Here is a 17,028-nt window from a genome sequence, read left to right as displayed (position 1 = left end):
TCAGATGCTAGAATTTGGCAGAGCTGGATCCTACAGATCAGAGTACCCACAGGTTGAACAGCAAATGAAGACAACTTCAGATCGAATATTTAAAAGGTGTCAGCTGGGTTACAACATTAAATTTGTGGCGCTTTTGAATATCTTCCTCAGGGATACAAAAATACTGGGAAAATGGGCTCAGAGTTGAGCAGTCATGACTTTGTATACAAACTGTAAAAGTTTGTTTGAAGTTATTTTGTGTCCCTACAAAAGTAATTACTAGCCAGGATTACACTTCATGTGATATGGGGGTGATGTCAGAGGCCAATGGCCTTGTAAATAGCCCATTTATTGTTCATATAATGCGGCCTGGTCAATTGTGAAAGCAGCGTTTCATAGTGGCGCCACATAGCTATTGAGATGTTAGTCAGATTAAATCAGAAAATTTAAAAACTAAAACCAGGGGGGCAAGAACAATTTAATCAGTGGCTGGCTTTGTTGGTGTTTTAACCCCCCAGCTATTCTGCCCAAGAATGGGTGGGGCCTGAATTACAAGCCAGAAGCCAGTGAGGCAATATACCAAAGGGGCATGATTGACATGGCATGCAGATCTGCTGGTGACATCATGCATACATTGCTTAGTGATTAGTGTATTTCAGGAGTAAATAAAAAGTTAACAAACCTTTAAGTCATGTTTTGCTTTTAATGTGGGTTTTACACAATGTGGGTTTTACACATTTGCAGCTTTTCACTGAATAATCAAGTCCAGTTGCATCTTTATGAAGAGGTTATATTCAGAACTTTACACTGTTGTGAACAGTCTCTTAATTGTAACTGTCTTGTTTATTTCCACTTGTTTTAATAGGTTACTCGGCTATTAAGAGGCTGCATTGACTACAGAATCTCCACATTTTAAATGAGGTGAAAGAATAAGCTTGAAATTGTGTTTACATTAGTAGCCTCATGATAGTAACTCAAAGAATGAACAGTTAAAAGTAATTTTTTTTAACTTGAGTGATAAGGTGTAGTAAAATTTGGCATATACAAAATGCCATATTTGCAGCCCAAACTCAAGTTAGGATCAGTGGTTAACTACAGTTTTGTTCTACATAGCTTCTTGCAATAATGCTTCAGTTGAAAAATTACCTTTAATACTTCTGTATTTTACAAAGCGTCACAGCTGGAGAGAATCAACTGTGTTGCATTGAAAAGTTGTTCTATTGTTAGGATTTTCTTGTAGCGTTTTCTACTGCAACGCTTTTTGATTAGATTAATTGGACTGGTTTCTGTTTCGCTGCCTTTAATAGCAAGTGTTTTAAACCAGCTGTACTTATTTGCTCAAACTGTTCAAAGCTGAAGTGACAGGCATTTGCTCTGCTGCGATATTGGGGGGGGGGGGGGGGAGTACTTCTTTTCACCCGTTTTCTGCACTTCTGTTTTACTGTACATCTCTAGTATAAAGTTGATACTGGACACTCCCCCCAGTCACATTACATCAGCTCTTTCTACTGTTAATAGTGAGAACTTGTTAAAGGCCCACCCTTTAGCTTCTGAACCTTGAATCATAATCTCACTTGCTACTAGAAAAAGGCTACCTCTTTCTACATTTTGCCGCTTGTGCTTAGGAATTCAACTGTATTTAGTTTGCCATTTACTGTGTTGGTAGCCTCATTGATAACTATTCTACTGAATCTCCACTTTATTTGTGCTGTTACTGTTGTGATTTGTGAGCTATTGTTTCAAAGCAATTACTGCATTTCATTGCTGTTCAACTGTATTTTTTCATACTGTAAGTTCTATTCTTTTGACTAGAAGTGATTAATCTGCACTTCATTATGCGTTTTCTTATGGAGTTCTTAACCTTAAAACTGAGCAGCATAGTCTAGATACAGGTCTGCAGCATACACAGCTTCAGCTGCATTTTTAACTCTGAGGTACTCCAGCTACAGGTTTTTCCTTAGTAGCACTTGTTACCTACACCTAGACCTTCCTCCCCTTTACCCCATTAGCTCTTTCAGTTTGACAAATATGGACTGAATTTCCTACATTTTCTCCTGCCAGTCTGGTAGATATGGGCATAGAGTGTAGCAACTGCCTCATGTACACTGACAACCCTCTACTACTACCTAGGACCACAGATGCAAATACATCAGGCACCTAGTGTTATTGCTCTTCCCCACAAACCAGTATATCTGGCAGAGAAGGTTGGCAACACCACACCTTAACCACCCACTTCTACACTCCCACATGTGGAGGACCTCAACGAAAGCATATCCAAACAAAAGACTGCCAAAGCATAAATGCACACAAACTCCACTGCTCACCACACACACTGGGAGACAGGTGTGGACCAAGGCCCAAGCATAAACCCAACACATTAGTCATAAGACTCCACTGGGAGACACAAGCTGGACAAGGAGAAAAAAGCTGGACAAGGAGAAAAGTCAGTCAGGTGCCAGAATTTGCCATACCACCAACACACTCAAGTCTCTCAACAGGTACTGTTAACTCTGTCATAGTCCATGTTGAAGTGAAGGACTAGAGATGCACCTCCCTGGACTAAAAAAACATGACTAAGCTGGTTGAGTGCATGTCCCAGGCAGGCATGTCCCTAGCCTTAAGCAGCATTCTAGGGTCACACAGAATGAGGCCTCAGTACAAACAGAAAATGGATTAACTGGCTTAGTTTCTGGTGTCAAAGGGGGATCTAGTACCAGACAGCCTGGGATGACATGACTAACAAGCCATGATGCTTTGCCAGAAACTGCCTGCATCAGTCTCCCTTGGGCTTGAAGCTCCTGGCAAAGGCTTGCATGTCCACAGCTAGTGGGTTTGCTTTATTGGCCTGAAACTGTCCATAAACAGACAAAGGTCATGGACATTCAGAATTGCCACTTAAGTGAAACGCCCAATATCCTTAACGGGTAATTTGCATACGTCCTATGACGCATCTAATTCAAGATGTTAGGTCTAGCTTTGCCAGATTTGTCTTAAAGTATTCCCCACTCAGGTACAAATTCTCGCAACTAGGCAACAATCCATTTATCTGATGGGTAGCAAACTGGTTCACTGATGGAACCCACCTAGTCAAAATAGGGAAGCCACCACATGTAGTCCTGTAACAGTGTACCCCAGGGATCAGTCTTTGGGCCTCGGCTGTTTGGGATATATTTCTCAGATGCAGGCCAAACCTAGTTTGGTATGGTTTGACCAAGTTTCAGATGACTGCAAGCTGGGTGCAGTCAATTCCCCTAGTGATGTGGACATCCTCCAAGGAGGGTCTCATCCAAACAAATGGACTGGTGCCAGAAACATGGCCTCAAGCTGAACACCAAAAAATGCATTATCCCTTTTGGGGAGTGACATCCTGACAAATCATTGATAAGGCACTAGGCACACATTCGTGAGGGACTTGGGAACCCAGGTGGATAGCAAACTGACTTTTGACCACCATATTGCCTCAGTTGTATGGAAAGCTTTCTAACATGGCCCACATCATTAGTAAGGGAATCTCATTCAGGGACAAGGTGGTCATAACATCCCTGTATTCTTCCCTTAAGACAGATTGACTACAATATGCCCCTTTTGGCATGTACCTCACAAAGCATATGCAGCAGCTGGAGACTCTCACCCAGAGAATCCAAGGCCTCAAAACATCTACCCTACACAGATATGTCCCTCCACTCAGTCTTCTACAGACTTCAGAGGTGACCTCCGACTGGCATACACAGCAATCGACCCCACCCAATGGGACTGCTACATATCTGCAAGTCAAGCTCCACTCAAATAACCCACACGAGAGACCTCAACCTGGTCTGAGACATCAACAGGACATGCTGGCGGGACAGATTGCCCCTTTTGTGGAATAAACTACCTCTCCACGTATATTGGAGTACCTCATTAGACCTTTTTAATGCACAACCTGGATAACTGGATGGAAAACAGAAAATACACCTCCAGGATTCCACTTCTGTCCCTACTGGACAGTGGCATGGGGTGCAGACTTGTTGGAACATTGTCAAAATTCTCAGCTAGGCTTGTAAGAGCCTCTGGGCCAATAGGCTAGTAACTTCTTATGAGCCTATGAAGGATCACAGGATCAACACAATGAATATTCATGTGAGCCAAAAACTGAAAACATTAGTGTTCAGTGATGTCACCATGATCCCAGGCGTTGGGCAGGGTTTGAGCAAGGCTTGCTACTGCACATCTGGGGGTTACACTTCAAAGCCCACGGGCTAACCAGAGATTAAGGTCAGAATCTGCTCAGGGGGAAATAGAAAGCTTAGTTAGCATATTGGTGTATTTTAGTATGAACTGGGAAGAACCAAAGTAATTAACCAGTAATAAAAGGGGTGTGTTTGGTGAAAAGGGTCAGGTAGTAAAAGGACGATGGTCCAAAGTCAGGGTTTATGCAGTTTTAAATCATGGCATCTTGCATATTGATCTTAATTATACTTTCAATACGGCCAGGTTTAGTCAGCAGCATAAAAAGCTGTGCCGCTAGGAATATAAATGAATGTGGAATAAGGTCTCCATGCCTTGGTGATATGGAGCAAAAAAAAAAAAAAAAGTTTTCCTAGTAAGCACAAATTTTGCAAGACAAGCAGCTGATCCAGTTTTTCTGCCCCTGGGAAACCAATGTGTCCTGTGTAGTCAGTAAACCTCAAAATTAAGCAGCAGCTCCAATTTAGCAGTAGAAGCAAAAGTCCTGTGAGGGATAAACAGGGAAATCGCTTAGAGTGAAGTGCTGTGGGGGGCAGTCCTAGTGTAAAACTGCTCTCAATAACTAATCAGCTGCAGATCTAAAGATTAGATGGATCGAAATTGCAATTTACTACGTAAAAACAGGGCCAACATGAGGTAGCAAAGTGTCATGAAAACTTCGCAATCCATGGACCTCCAATGACTGAAAACAGAAACAGAGCTAGGATTTTCCAGTATTACAATCATTGGGATGGGACCCTTTGGTAACTTGACTTTTTGATTCAAAATTTAACTATAAACTCCAAGTAGCTCATAGGAGCACATGTTCTAGAACCACAAAAACAGATTTTAGGTCAAGCACTTGACAGAACCAGCTTGACAACCAATGGCCTCCGCCTCATATCCTTGTATCCAATGCCCAAGCAGAAAGTTACAAATCTTAACTAGAAAGGTGTTATAACTAACCGTAAAAATGCTGACAAAACTAAAGATGTTCAAAAGTGCTGCAAATTTAGTGTTTCCAATTACAATTACCTATGACACCCTTTAAACATTCTTACATACAACTAATCTGACTGCTTTATAATGGTATTAACCAATTCACTCCAGTGGAGCTCAGGAAGTTTCCACCAACTTCTAATGGATGGCATCTAAGCCATTTGACAATCAAATTAGGTCCTCATTTCAAACAAATGTTAATGTCTCTGGAACCAGAGATAAAGTATAAATGGTAAACCCTTCATCACAAACTAAAGAATACTACCCCTATAAAACTAGATTCTAGATCTTAATATGAATTTTATAAGTTAAAGTAAATACAGCAACTATTAAATTTGTAATATCTTGTAAACTTGCATATCTCAGCAACCACTCAAGTTACTGTCAGCAGCATTTTATTCATCTAGCTGAGAGCTTTCATGAGGCTAAAGAGTTCTGTTACTTGGATGTGGAGATGTTTAGAAAAGTGTGAAAGTGATATCTATACAAATCATAAATTAATATCTTGTTTCTTGCACTAGACAGGTAAATGCAGTTGAATATGCCACTGTGTAAGGTTTAAGAAATAATTTTAAAACCTTGTACATAGCATGGTTTTGGAACTGATGCAAAAAATGGACAAGCAATATTTGATGCCTAGAGAAGTCCGTGGGAGTTCACTCGTTACATCAGTGACTCTTCCAGGTGCATCTGCAGTTAACACCCTAAGCTGTGGTGATTAGACTCTATACTGAAATTAATTTTGACCAACATTCCTTTTAAACATTTGAGACTAAACGCTCAAGTTTCTCTGTAGATGGAATAACCATTCTGATTGGTTGAAGACAAAGCCAACCCTAATCTGCTGGGATAAGACAAATACCAATGAAAGGGGACATTTTAAATTCTACTCAGCTTGGGGAAGACTTAAAGACCCATTTGATTGTGGTAATCCTTACCCAATTTTCCTTTGCAGTAAGCCACCTAGAAGAGGCATATTAAAGTCACAACTGCATGGATAACCCCATCAATCTATAAAACAGATCATCCTCACTTTTGTTCTCGTCTTGCCAGTTTTTATTCTAGGAAGCCTCTCTTCTGGCCTGATGTGGTTAGATGCCTGCAGGAACTGACACTCACAGGTAGTTAACCACCACTCTGCCTCCTACTACAGCTTTCTGAAAATTTCTTGAATGGGAGAGTCAAAAAGGAGGTTCCTGCCTAGAGACACTGAGCAGCTGCCTCCTTTTGCACTTGCACTTATGGCAACCCTCTTCAGTGGGACTCCCAGAAGGGTATTCATGAGCTGCAGGGGTTTACTCAAGGAAATTAACCTGGGGATCCTCTGGCACAGGCTGCCCCCAAGACAGGATGAAGGGAGTAGTCACCAAATCCAGGGGAGCCTGGGTGGTATCAGAGGGGATGTGCTGGGGTCTCAATCCCTGGGAGAGAACCCTCTCCACCACTTCGAAGGCAGAGGGAGAAGCCCTCACCGGATCCGAAAAGGTCTGAGCTGAAGAATCCATTCCCCTGGGTCAGACTCCCTGTCTGCAGCACCGAGAGTCACTCTGATACAAAAGTCAGATCAGAGGAACAAGGTAACAGCTGGAGTAGAGGTTAGACCATCTGCGCAGAGCTACCAGCTCCGAAAAACCTCATATCCAAGAGGTTGGAAGCTTGGATTGGGGAAGGAGAGATGGGGTGGAAAAAAAAAAGTGGCATGGAAGGTCCCACCTCCAGAGGGATAGGGGCCTGGCAAGACTCCCATCTGAATTTGGGTCAATGAATCTCCGCATTATCCTGTCCATGTCCGATAGACTCCAAGTTGACCTCGAAGAGGCCGCCGACACGGATCTGGCTGGTCTGTGCAATGGGGAAGAAGGCCTCTGGTCTGAATGTTCCAACAGCTCTGGTGAGAAACTAGGAGACCGGAGCCATGGAGATACAGGCCTCAAGGTCTTAGAAGGGGGACCAAGAAAAAAAGAGCTCCCTGTCTGGGGATCTATTGCGATGTCTGTCCTTTCTCTTCTCCCTATCCTCTCTGCGTCTTTTTTTTTGTCAGCCACACTGACTGTAGATTTGTCTTTAGAAGACCCATCACCAGAAGGAGGTAGAGTCCCTCTCTGGGTGGGAGGTAGAACACTAGAGAGAGGCAGATTCCAGCATGGCAGCAGGGAGAAGGCCTTCAGCTACTAACTTAGCCTTCCGATCCCGAAGGGCCCTCTGACTGAAACCAGAACAGATAGCACATTAAGTGGACAAATGTGCCACTCAAGCAAATTGCAGTGTGACCATCAGCCGGGGAGAGCTTATGGCCACGCTCTGCACATTTTTTTTGAAAACAGACTTTGGCTGACCAGCCATAGTCCTGCACCCAAAAGTACAAACTACCTACTAGAAAAACCACCTACAAAACACAGGTAGGGGAAGAGCAGGCCCAACTACTACTCTGCAATTTTTTTTTTTTTTTTTTTTTTTTTTTTTGGACACCGAACAAGCAAGACAAAGGGGAGGAAGGGAAAATAATCACACTCGATACAAGAAATACCACTTGCTATCCCTGAGATCAGAGCAAAGGAGACCACTATGCACACTACAGGCATGGCAAACGAGATCTGAGGGAAGATAGGAGATGGTAGGGCATTACAGGTAAGGGGAGGAGCTCGGAGCAGATGCTAGAAAAAAAAAGTTGCTGGCTCTGATCCAATACGGATCCGTATACCCACAGGTTGCAGATAAAATGAAAGTCAACTACTTCAGATCAGTATTTTGTATTAACACCAGTACCTTGCAGGCTGGTCTGCTCAGACATGGGCATGGCCTCAGTGGTTGACAGGTGAAACAGGGGTGTCATAGTATGAAAAAGGTGCACGACTGTCAGACTGAAATTTGCATGGCTATTGCTGTTGATCATGCATACATTCACTCACTATGCCATTCTATACAGCAGTACCTCCCTGGGTAGGCAAAAGCAAGTTCTGCTTCAATTCCACCCACCACCCCTTGGACATGTTAGCGTAAGGAATGCTACAGAAACAACACTACAACTGCAAGTATCAATTTGCTTGTTTTTGCAGGGGGAAGCCCCTCCTACACCCCCAAAAATGCAAACTATATAGCAACTCAGATTGCACTACATTGGAGGAAAAGGGTAAAAAGTACAGTTGTGCACACTTAACATAAATGTAGATGTTGAGTGTATTCACTGTTGCAGTCATCACACTTTGGTTATCTGCCTGCAGGTAGCCCTCAGTCAGCCTGAATACCAGAGTCCTTTGATTTTCTGTGTCTGATGCTGTCACCTCTTCCATGAAGTTAGGACATCAAGGGTATAAAACATGAAGCTGACGCCATTACATCAGTTTTTCTTGCCCCAGATGTTGGGAGCCCTCAAAATAGGAAGCAATTACATGGTGTGGAACACCACCAGTAAAAGTAAATACCACTGCCATAAGATATTGCCAAAAAAGGACAGGTAGAAAGTATAGAAAAGTTAGGGGGCTGGAGGGAGGGTAACCAGGACTGCAACAGTGAATACATCTACATTTATGGTAAATGTAGACAACTATGTTCTTAGTATTTCACTGTTGCAGTCACACTTGGGTTGATTCCCAAAGCTGAGGAAGGGTGGAGGCAGTCAAGTATTAGGGCTGGCTAGCAGGCCTTGTAAGACTGCTGTGGCAAATCCAGCTCTGGATTTAGAAAAGATAGTGGTAATGCTTGGTGAAGGTGTGTATAGAACTCCAGATGTCCCTGGTAAGGGACTCCCCTGAGAAATGCTGTAGAGGTAGCCCTAGTGGAAGGAGTTCTGATCCCCTGTGGGGTAGATTTTCCATGGTGTTTGTAGCAGAAGTGGATGCAGTGTGCTATCCATTTGGAAATGGTTTGCTTTGAAATGGCCTTGTCCTCCGCCCCTATAGCAAAGCTGACCAGCAGCTGGTCAAATTTTCTGAAAGGTTTAGTCCCGTCAAGGTACCACCTGAGCAGTCTGTCCACATCAGACTGCAGTATCCTTTCCCCTTTATTCGGAGGATTAGGGGAAAAAGGTTGGTAAATGGATGGATTGGTTTAAAGCAACACTGGATACCACCTTGGGCTTAAATGATTGGGTTTCCCTCAGGACTGACCTGTCTGCATGGAATAATGAAGGGTTCCACATTAGTGCCTAACTCGCTCTTCGTGCTGAAGTGTGATGGCTAGAAGTTAAGGTTGTTTTCCAAGAGAACTCTGCTGCAGCAGCAGGCTCAAACAGGGGGGAGTAGCATGAGCTTCTTTAATGCTAAGAGAAGGTCCCAGGGCAGGGTGGGTGCTCTCCTCTGGGGGCCTTAAATTGTTAGCTCCTCAGGAACTGTTTGAGGGTGACAGAAGGTGTGGTTCACTATGTAATGAGCAGAGATGGCAGAGGCATGAATCTGAATGAGAATAGGCCTCTGTGGAACAGGATTTGAGATAAGGTGGGCACGGCAGTCTCATTTCCTTGAAACTAGCTCCAACAATATCTTTTCCACTTTTCTGAATAGGATCTCATAGTACTAGGCCTTCTGGCCTCCAGGATGATGTCCAGCACCTGTTTGCTGAGGGCTGCTTGTGGTGTATTCAGTGGATAAGCCAGGCTGCAAGGTTCAGGGTTTGCAGATGCAAGATTTGTCTTCTGCTGGGACAACAGGAAGGAAGGGGGGTCTAATGTAGATGCCAGGGTGGCACTGCTGTCAGACTATAGGAGTGGGTACCCGAGGCCAGTCTGGGGCAATAAGGATGGTCCTTGGTCTGTCCTGTTTGATCTATAGTACATGGAGGGGCAGGGGGGGCATAGTCCCCCCCCCCATGTAAAAAGGATAGAGCATCCACTTTCCATGCCTTGCTGTGAGGATTTCTGGTGCAAATTGTGCAATTGATGGTTTTGGGGGACGGCAAAGAGGTCTACCTCTGGTGTCCCCCACCTGTGGATTAGAATGGAGTTGCGTTTCAGTTTCCACTCGTGTGGGTCCAATAGATTTCTGCTAAAGTCATCTGCCAGTGAATTTTATTTGCCTGGCAGAAACTGGAGCTTGCAGGTGCATTTGGTTGCTCAAGGCTGTCCCACAGGGCCATGGCTAACCTGAGTGGGTAGGAATGGAGTTCGCCCTGCTTGTTCATGTACCACAACTGTGGTGTTGTCCTGGAAGGATAAGGTATTTGAAGGCTGAGCATTCTGTACAGCTAACATTTCTTTATTGATATGCAGGGGAATTTGTCCTAGGCTCCATTTGCCCTGAATGCATTTGACTGCCATGTGAGCCCCCCTATGCACAGTCTGATGCATCTGTTGTCAGGGTTTGTGCCTCTGCCCAAAGGAACTCTGCCCTTAGACAAGGAACGATAGGAATCTGTTTCCAGGTCCTGCGAATGTTGACAGACTTGAGTACCATTGAAGTTCTCATATGCAGTCTTGCATATGGAATTAGTAGAATGCATGAGGCCATGAACCCTAGGGCTTGCAGTATTTTTCTTGCAGATAGCTGGGTTTTGATGGCCAGTAGTTTGTCAAACTTTTTTCTGTAGTGAGGAATGCCATCTGGGAAATTGTGTTCAAGCTTGCCCCCAGGAATACAATCTTTTGGCTGGGCACCAATTGTGAATTATTTTCATTGTGTACCCCAGAGAAGTTGAGTCTCTCTACAAATGCCAGATGCTGAAGTAGCAATTCCAGACTGTTTGCCTGAATCAGGCAATCATCCAAGTACAGGTAAATTTTGAATACTTCTCTGCCTGCAGCATGCAATGGCTGGAGCCAGGCACTTTGTGAATACCCTGGGCGCACTAGAGGAGCCTAAGGGAAGTGCAGAGAACTGATGGTGCATAGAGCCTGCCCTGAAACTTCAATATTTCCTGCAAGATTCCCTTATGGGGATGTGCAGATGAGCTTTTCAAGTCTAGGGTGACCAGCATAGGAAGAAGCTGTTGCAGTGTAAACATTTTGAATTTTTGGAGCACCAGGAAGGTGTTGAGAACTGAGATCCGGGATAGGGTGCAAAGAGCTCTCTTCTGGGCACCAGAAACAGTCTGGAGTAGAAACCCTTGTCCCCTTTGCTCTACTGTAACAGGTTCAATAGCACAGATACTGGAAGAGAAGGTACTTGGTAGTGAGTCTCTGCCCTCTGGTTTGGAGGAAGGTCTGGCAACCTGCTTGGGGTTGGCAGCAAGTGGAAGCAGAAATCTGTATCCATGGGATAGAATGTTTAGGACCCATTGGTCCTTGGTAATAGACATCCAGTTTTTTTTGCATGCAGGGCAAGTTTTCCTCCTGGGGTGCAAGTACTTGGGCATGGCTGGGAAGGATGATGGACAAGTCATTGTGAACTTTTCCCATAAGGGGGAGGCTTACGACCCCCTGTTTTTGAGGTGGGAGCACTCCATTGTTTAGATCTCTGCATACCCTAAGACTGTAGTCTTGGTGGTCTGTTGCCCCTGGGAGGGACTGGAAAGGACCAGTTTTTAGAAGGCCAATGCCTACTGAATCTAGGTGGCTGCACCTGTAAGAAATCTAACAGTACGCATAGATTTAGCTTTTTCCTCCATTTTTTAAGAACTTCTGCCAAACGTTCCTGGTTTAATGGAGTATCTAGTAAATTTGCTTTGACATGGTTTGGCAAGATTTGGTCCTTCAAGTCAAGCATGCCTTCTCAGTACAGACCCATTGACAGCAGCCCTGCAATATGATTCTAAGGTATCAAAATCACACTGCAAAGCATGTTTACTAACCTGGTTTGCAGAATGCAGTAACTCTTAAATCTTTATTTTCAGTCCAATCTGGAAGCAACATTTATTTTAATTAGTTCCATAATATGCTGCTGGTACTTCAACATGTGAAATTGGCAATTCAAAGCCCTGATGGCAAGAGTTGCAAAGGTATATACCTTCTTACCCCATCTGTCTAAAGCTCTACAATCCATGTCCAACGGGGTAGGGTTGTTGGCTGTAGTAGCCTTAATGCCTTTAGGTCCCTGGGAAATGGTCTCTGGATCCGCAGTGGGATTCTTAGAGAAATTTGAGAGCCGGGTACTCTGTAGTGCCCTGCAGACTTTTTAGGAGCTGGTGGTAAAGAATCAGGAGTAAGACAGGATTCCATGAAGACATCTACAATACCCAGGACAGGGTGTAGCTAGAGACCTGTGCAGAGGAAAGTAAAAATTGAGTCTTTTTGGACTGAGGGTAGTCCTGGCATTCCCAACATAAATGCTCTCAAGGTATGCAAGGTTTCACCAAAAGAAAAGTCCTCTAGAGGAGAGACAGTGGGAATGGAATCCCCTGCATCTGAATCCTCATAAGTAGATAAGGATTTGTCCTGGTAATCAGCAGGATCAGAGTCATCTGACTCTTGTCTGTAGAATCAGAAGGAAAATAAATGGTCTTTTAGAGGGGGAAGGCTAGCTTCCCCTAATTAAAGTTACAAGGTATTCAGCCATTCTAAGCATTTGATGTTCTTCATCTCGCATTGCTGCAGTCCTTACACTTGGGTAGTCCGCTGTCCTCGGTCGGCCCGAATATCAAAGTATAAGGCTGACGTCGGTCAAGGCACTTTAGACTGACATCAGGACGTCTGGGTACAAATGCGCATGACCGACGTCATATCCTCAGTCTTTTTTGCCGCATGGTCCGATGCAGAAGCAGCGTTGCAAGTGCCGGTTGGCGTTCTGAAATTTTTCGAATTCTGAGTTTCAGACTGAGTCAGAGTTGGCTAAGTACCCCGTTGGGGAATATTTTAGTTTTTTCTTGCCTCAGTGGTTTACCGGATGTCAGAAAGTGAATAACTGTATTTCTTGTGGGAAACAGATACCGCATAGAGATTATCATACTTTGTGTATTCCTTGTTTGGGGCCTGAGCACGACGTTGTTGGGTGTCGCTTTTGTGCTAGGTTCAATAAACGCACTATTAAGCGAAGGTTAGATTGTGCCAGGTTGGTCTTCGGGAAGTGGTGCAATTATATAACATGCCGTCGGATGCTCAGACGCCTGCTTCTTCGAAGAAGCGCAAAGACAAAGCAGCTAAACCCAGGCTAGAAGAGTCGTCCGAACCGGACGCCGGTTCTTTAGAGGTGTCAGTGGAACCGGTGGTTCCACCGGAGACTTCTCTGGTATCTCAGGGGGAAACTTTGATTTTGCAGGATGTGGCCTCTCAGGAGGCAGGTCAAGCTGAAGGGGCTTCTCAGGTTACTATACTCCCCTCTCTTCCTAGGGTGGTTAGGCCCCCTCCTTCTGTTTCCAAGGCTTCTCCCAGAGGCAGGCCAGGTTTAGCTTTGGTTGGGGTCTCTCCTAGCTCTTCAGGATCTGTGCCCAAGAAGCAAATGCTTAAAATGGCAGAAGATTTAATTACATTGATTAGAGGTTCTTTGCGCCCTCCTGATAAGAGGCCTAGGGTTGAACCAGAGTTGGGGAGTTTTGAGCAGGCTTCGGATGTGTCTGAGTCTTCGGCTGAAGACTTGCAGGAGTATTCTCCTTATTCTGATTCTGATGTGGATGATTCTACTCCTTCTCCCCCAGAGGATTTTTCTTTTTCAGAGACTCTTCATTCCATGAGGGAGCATTTTAAATGGGAAGGTCAGGACTTCTCTGATTCCAGGAAAAGGCTTAGGGATTTTTTGCTTTTGCCCCAGCATAGGCCTTTAGCTATTCCACCTGTTCTGGATGTTGTGGAAGATGTGTTTGCAGAGGCTTCACTTAATCCTGATTCTTTGCCTCCTGCTCCTGTTAAACCAGACAGGTATTACAGGGTGCCTGAGGCTCATAAATTTCTTTACAAGAGTCCTAGGGCGGACCCAGAAACTGTTAGTCAGGGACCTAAGGGTGTTAAGGCCTCTGTGGTAAAAAATCCGGTTCCTCCGGATAAAGAAGCCAGAGCTTTGGATAGATGGGGAAAGAAAGTCTATACTTCTTCCACCTTAGCTATGAGGGCTTTGAATTGCCAGTTTCACATGTTGAAATATCAAAATTATCTTCTTTCTCTGTTGAAGTCTAAGGTAGATGCTCTGGCGGAAGGTATTGAGTGTAAAGAATTACAAGATTTGGTACATGTCTCTGAACAGGTGGGCAAGCATTCGTTACAATGTGGTTTTGATGCTGTACAGGCCTCGTCTAGGGTGGCTGCCACTGGGTCAGTTCTACACAGGCACGCCTGGCTGAGGGATCAGAATTTATCTGAACATGTTAAGACAAGGATTTTGGATGCTCCTTTACAGTCTGATGTGGTGTTTGGTGCACCTGTGGAGTCAGTCTTGAAGAAAATGGAAGACAAAGCTAAATCTATGCAGGCTGTTAAAGATTTTTTGCAAGTTCAGCCTCCGAAATTTAGTAGGAATTGGCCTGCTAAGGGGTGGACGTAACCTTCTTATGATCAGTCTAGGGGTAGATCTAGATGTGGTAGAGGCAGAGCTCCTTCAGGCCTAGAACAGGGAGTTCACCTGCACAATCTTCAGGTGAGGGCAGGGGCCAGTCCTTTCGTAAACAGGCCCAATGACCTACCTTTTCAGCTGCCAGATCCTTCTTGCCTGGCAGCACCTTTGGGAGGAAGGTTGGCACTCTTCAAGGAAAATTGGAGTCTGGTTACCCAAGACAGATGGGTATTGGATATCATACACCAAGGTTACAGGTTTTATTTCCATACCTTGCCTCCTTTCAAAGGCATGCCGGACGTTCCTCCTCAGCAAAGACTAGAAGCTCACAAACAAATTTCTCTGTTGCTTCAATTAGGAGCCATTCAACCGGTCCCTCTGCCAGAAGTGGGCCTAGGATTTTATTCTCGCCTGTTCCTAGTACCAAAAAAGGGGAACACGTGGAGACCAATTTTGGATTTATCTATCCTCAACACTTATTTGGACATTCCCAAGTTCAAAATGTTGACATTACAACAGCTTTTACCTCTGCTGGGCAAAGACCACTGGATGGTGACTCTGGATCTCAAGGAAGCTTACCTTCATGTTCCTATCAGGCTGAGCTGCAGGAAGTATCTGCGTTTTCGGGCTGGGACTTCTCATTATCAGTTCTCTGCATTGCCCTTTGGCTTATCTACTGCGCCCAGAGTGTTCACAAAAGTTCTGGCTCCAGTGATAGCTTTCTTCAGGCTAAGAGGAATACAGATCTATCCTTATTTGGACGATTGCCTGATTCTGGCCCAAGGAAGGGACGAACTTCATCTACAGTATGTGGTAGCAGTGCTAAGATGCCTGGGGTATTCTGTGAACGAAATAAAGTCCAGTCTAGTACCCTCTCAGGACATGTGCTTTCTGGGTGTGAGACTGAATACAGCATCCCAGATGGCCTTTTTGACCCCGGACAAACAAAAGAATCTTTCTCTGTACTTCCGTCAATTGTCTCATCAGTCCAGGCTGACTGCAAGGACAGTCCTTCAAGCCTTGGGGTTCATGGCATCTTGTATTCTAGTGCTTCCCAATGCCAGACTGCATATGAGGAAGCTGCAATGGTATCTCAAAACTATATGGACACAGCACTGCCAAGATATGGACACTGTCATTCAGATAATACCTTGCATTCAAAAGGAATTTTTGTGGTGGGCTCAGGAATGTCACCTAAACAAGGGACTCTCTGTGACCCGGCCAGAGGCGAGTCAGATTCTAATGACAGATGCCTCAGACAAAGCTTGGGGAGCTCATCTAAATGGAAAATGGGTACAAGACACGTGGCCTGCCAGACTTCAACATCTACATATCAACTTGAAGGAGATGTTAGCAGTCCAATTTGCATTGATAGCCTTCAAAGATTTACTCCTTCCAGGGCAGGTGTTGGTTCTAACAGACAACACAACTGTCATGTGGTACATCAACAAGCAAGGGGGAACACATTCTTATCCTCTATGCAGACAAGCAATGATTTTGTGGGAGACTGCTCTCAGTTTACAGCTGAATCTTCAAGCAAGGTTTCTGCCGGGAGCACAGAACTCCTTAGCAGATGTGTTAAGCAGATGAATTATGGATCCCCACGAGTGGAAATTGGATCCTCATGTATTTCAGAAATTGACAGTGTTATGGGGAACTCCAGACATAGATCTGTTCGCTTCTCCACTAAACCACCAGCTGCCAAAGTTTTGCACAAAAAGGTTTCATCCCACAGCTTGGAAAGTGGATGCTCTTTCATTCAGTTGGAGCAAGCTTCATGTGTATGCCTTTCCACCTCTACCTCTCCTCCCAAAGGTACTCCTAAAGGTCAGACGGGACAAGCCAAAGATGATTCTAATAGCTCCGGATTGGCCTCGACAGCACTGGTACCCATTACTGAGAAGCCTGGTACGGGAACCTCCATGGCCTTTGCCTTCGATTCCACACCTACTGTCTCAGGAGGACAGTCATTTACTCAATGTCAAACTCCACACTCTTCACCTAATAGCCTGGCATATTCTGTTTTAAACCCTGGAGGGTGCCAGCTTCCACAGCAAGTTTTGAATGTTATTTTGGAGGCCAGAAGGCCTAGTACAAGGAAAGTGTACGCAGATAAATGGAAGAGATTTTTCTTTTGGAGTGCAGCAAAGCAATTTGATATTTCTGAACCTAATTTAAGTGTGGCCCTTAAATATCTTGCTGAGTTACTGGACAAAGGTTTGTCCTTCTCTTCTATTAAGGTTCATGCTGCAGCAGTTTCTGCACATTATGACTGATCCACCATTATTTTCTCATCCTTTGTTTAAGCAATTTCTTAGAGGGGCAAAGAATATAAGACCCCCACGTAGAGCTCCTACTCCTGCTTGGGATCTCAATTTTGTGTTGGAGAAACTCACTCTACAACCTTTTGAGCCTGCAGCTACTGCCGAATTGAAATATATATCATGGAAGACTGCATTTTTGTTGGCCATTACCTCTGCGAGAAGGGTTTCTGAAT

The 17,028-nt window shown here is 44.5% G+C and overlaps 1 protein-coding gene across 1 annotated transcript in view; it reads left to right on the top strand.

The window, feature by feature from the left end:
- Positions 1–865: 865 nt before the first annotated feature.
- LOC122800291 (serine/threonine-protein kinase Nek2-like) overlaps positions 866–17,028 on the top strand; it is a 136,655-nt gene continuing 120,492 nt past the window's right edge. Inside the window, exon 1 of the mRNA XM_044069971.1 lies at positions 866–900. The gene's annotated coding sequence lies outside the window, so the exon portion shown is untranslated. The remainder of the gene's footprint in view (positions 901–17,028) is intronic.

Source organism: Protopterus annectens, chromosome 1.part0 (assembly GCF_019279795.1).
Source record: "Protopterus annectens isolate FY-2018-M chromosome 1.part0, PAN1.0, whole genome shotgun sequence".
Taxonomy (NCBI): domain Eukaryota; kingdom Metazoa; phylum Chordata; order Ceratodontiformes; family Protopteridae; genus Protopterus; species Protopterus annectens.
The sequence above is the reverse complement of the archived record's forward strand: the minus strand, read 5'-3'. Positions and strand labels throughout refer to the sequence as shown.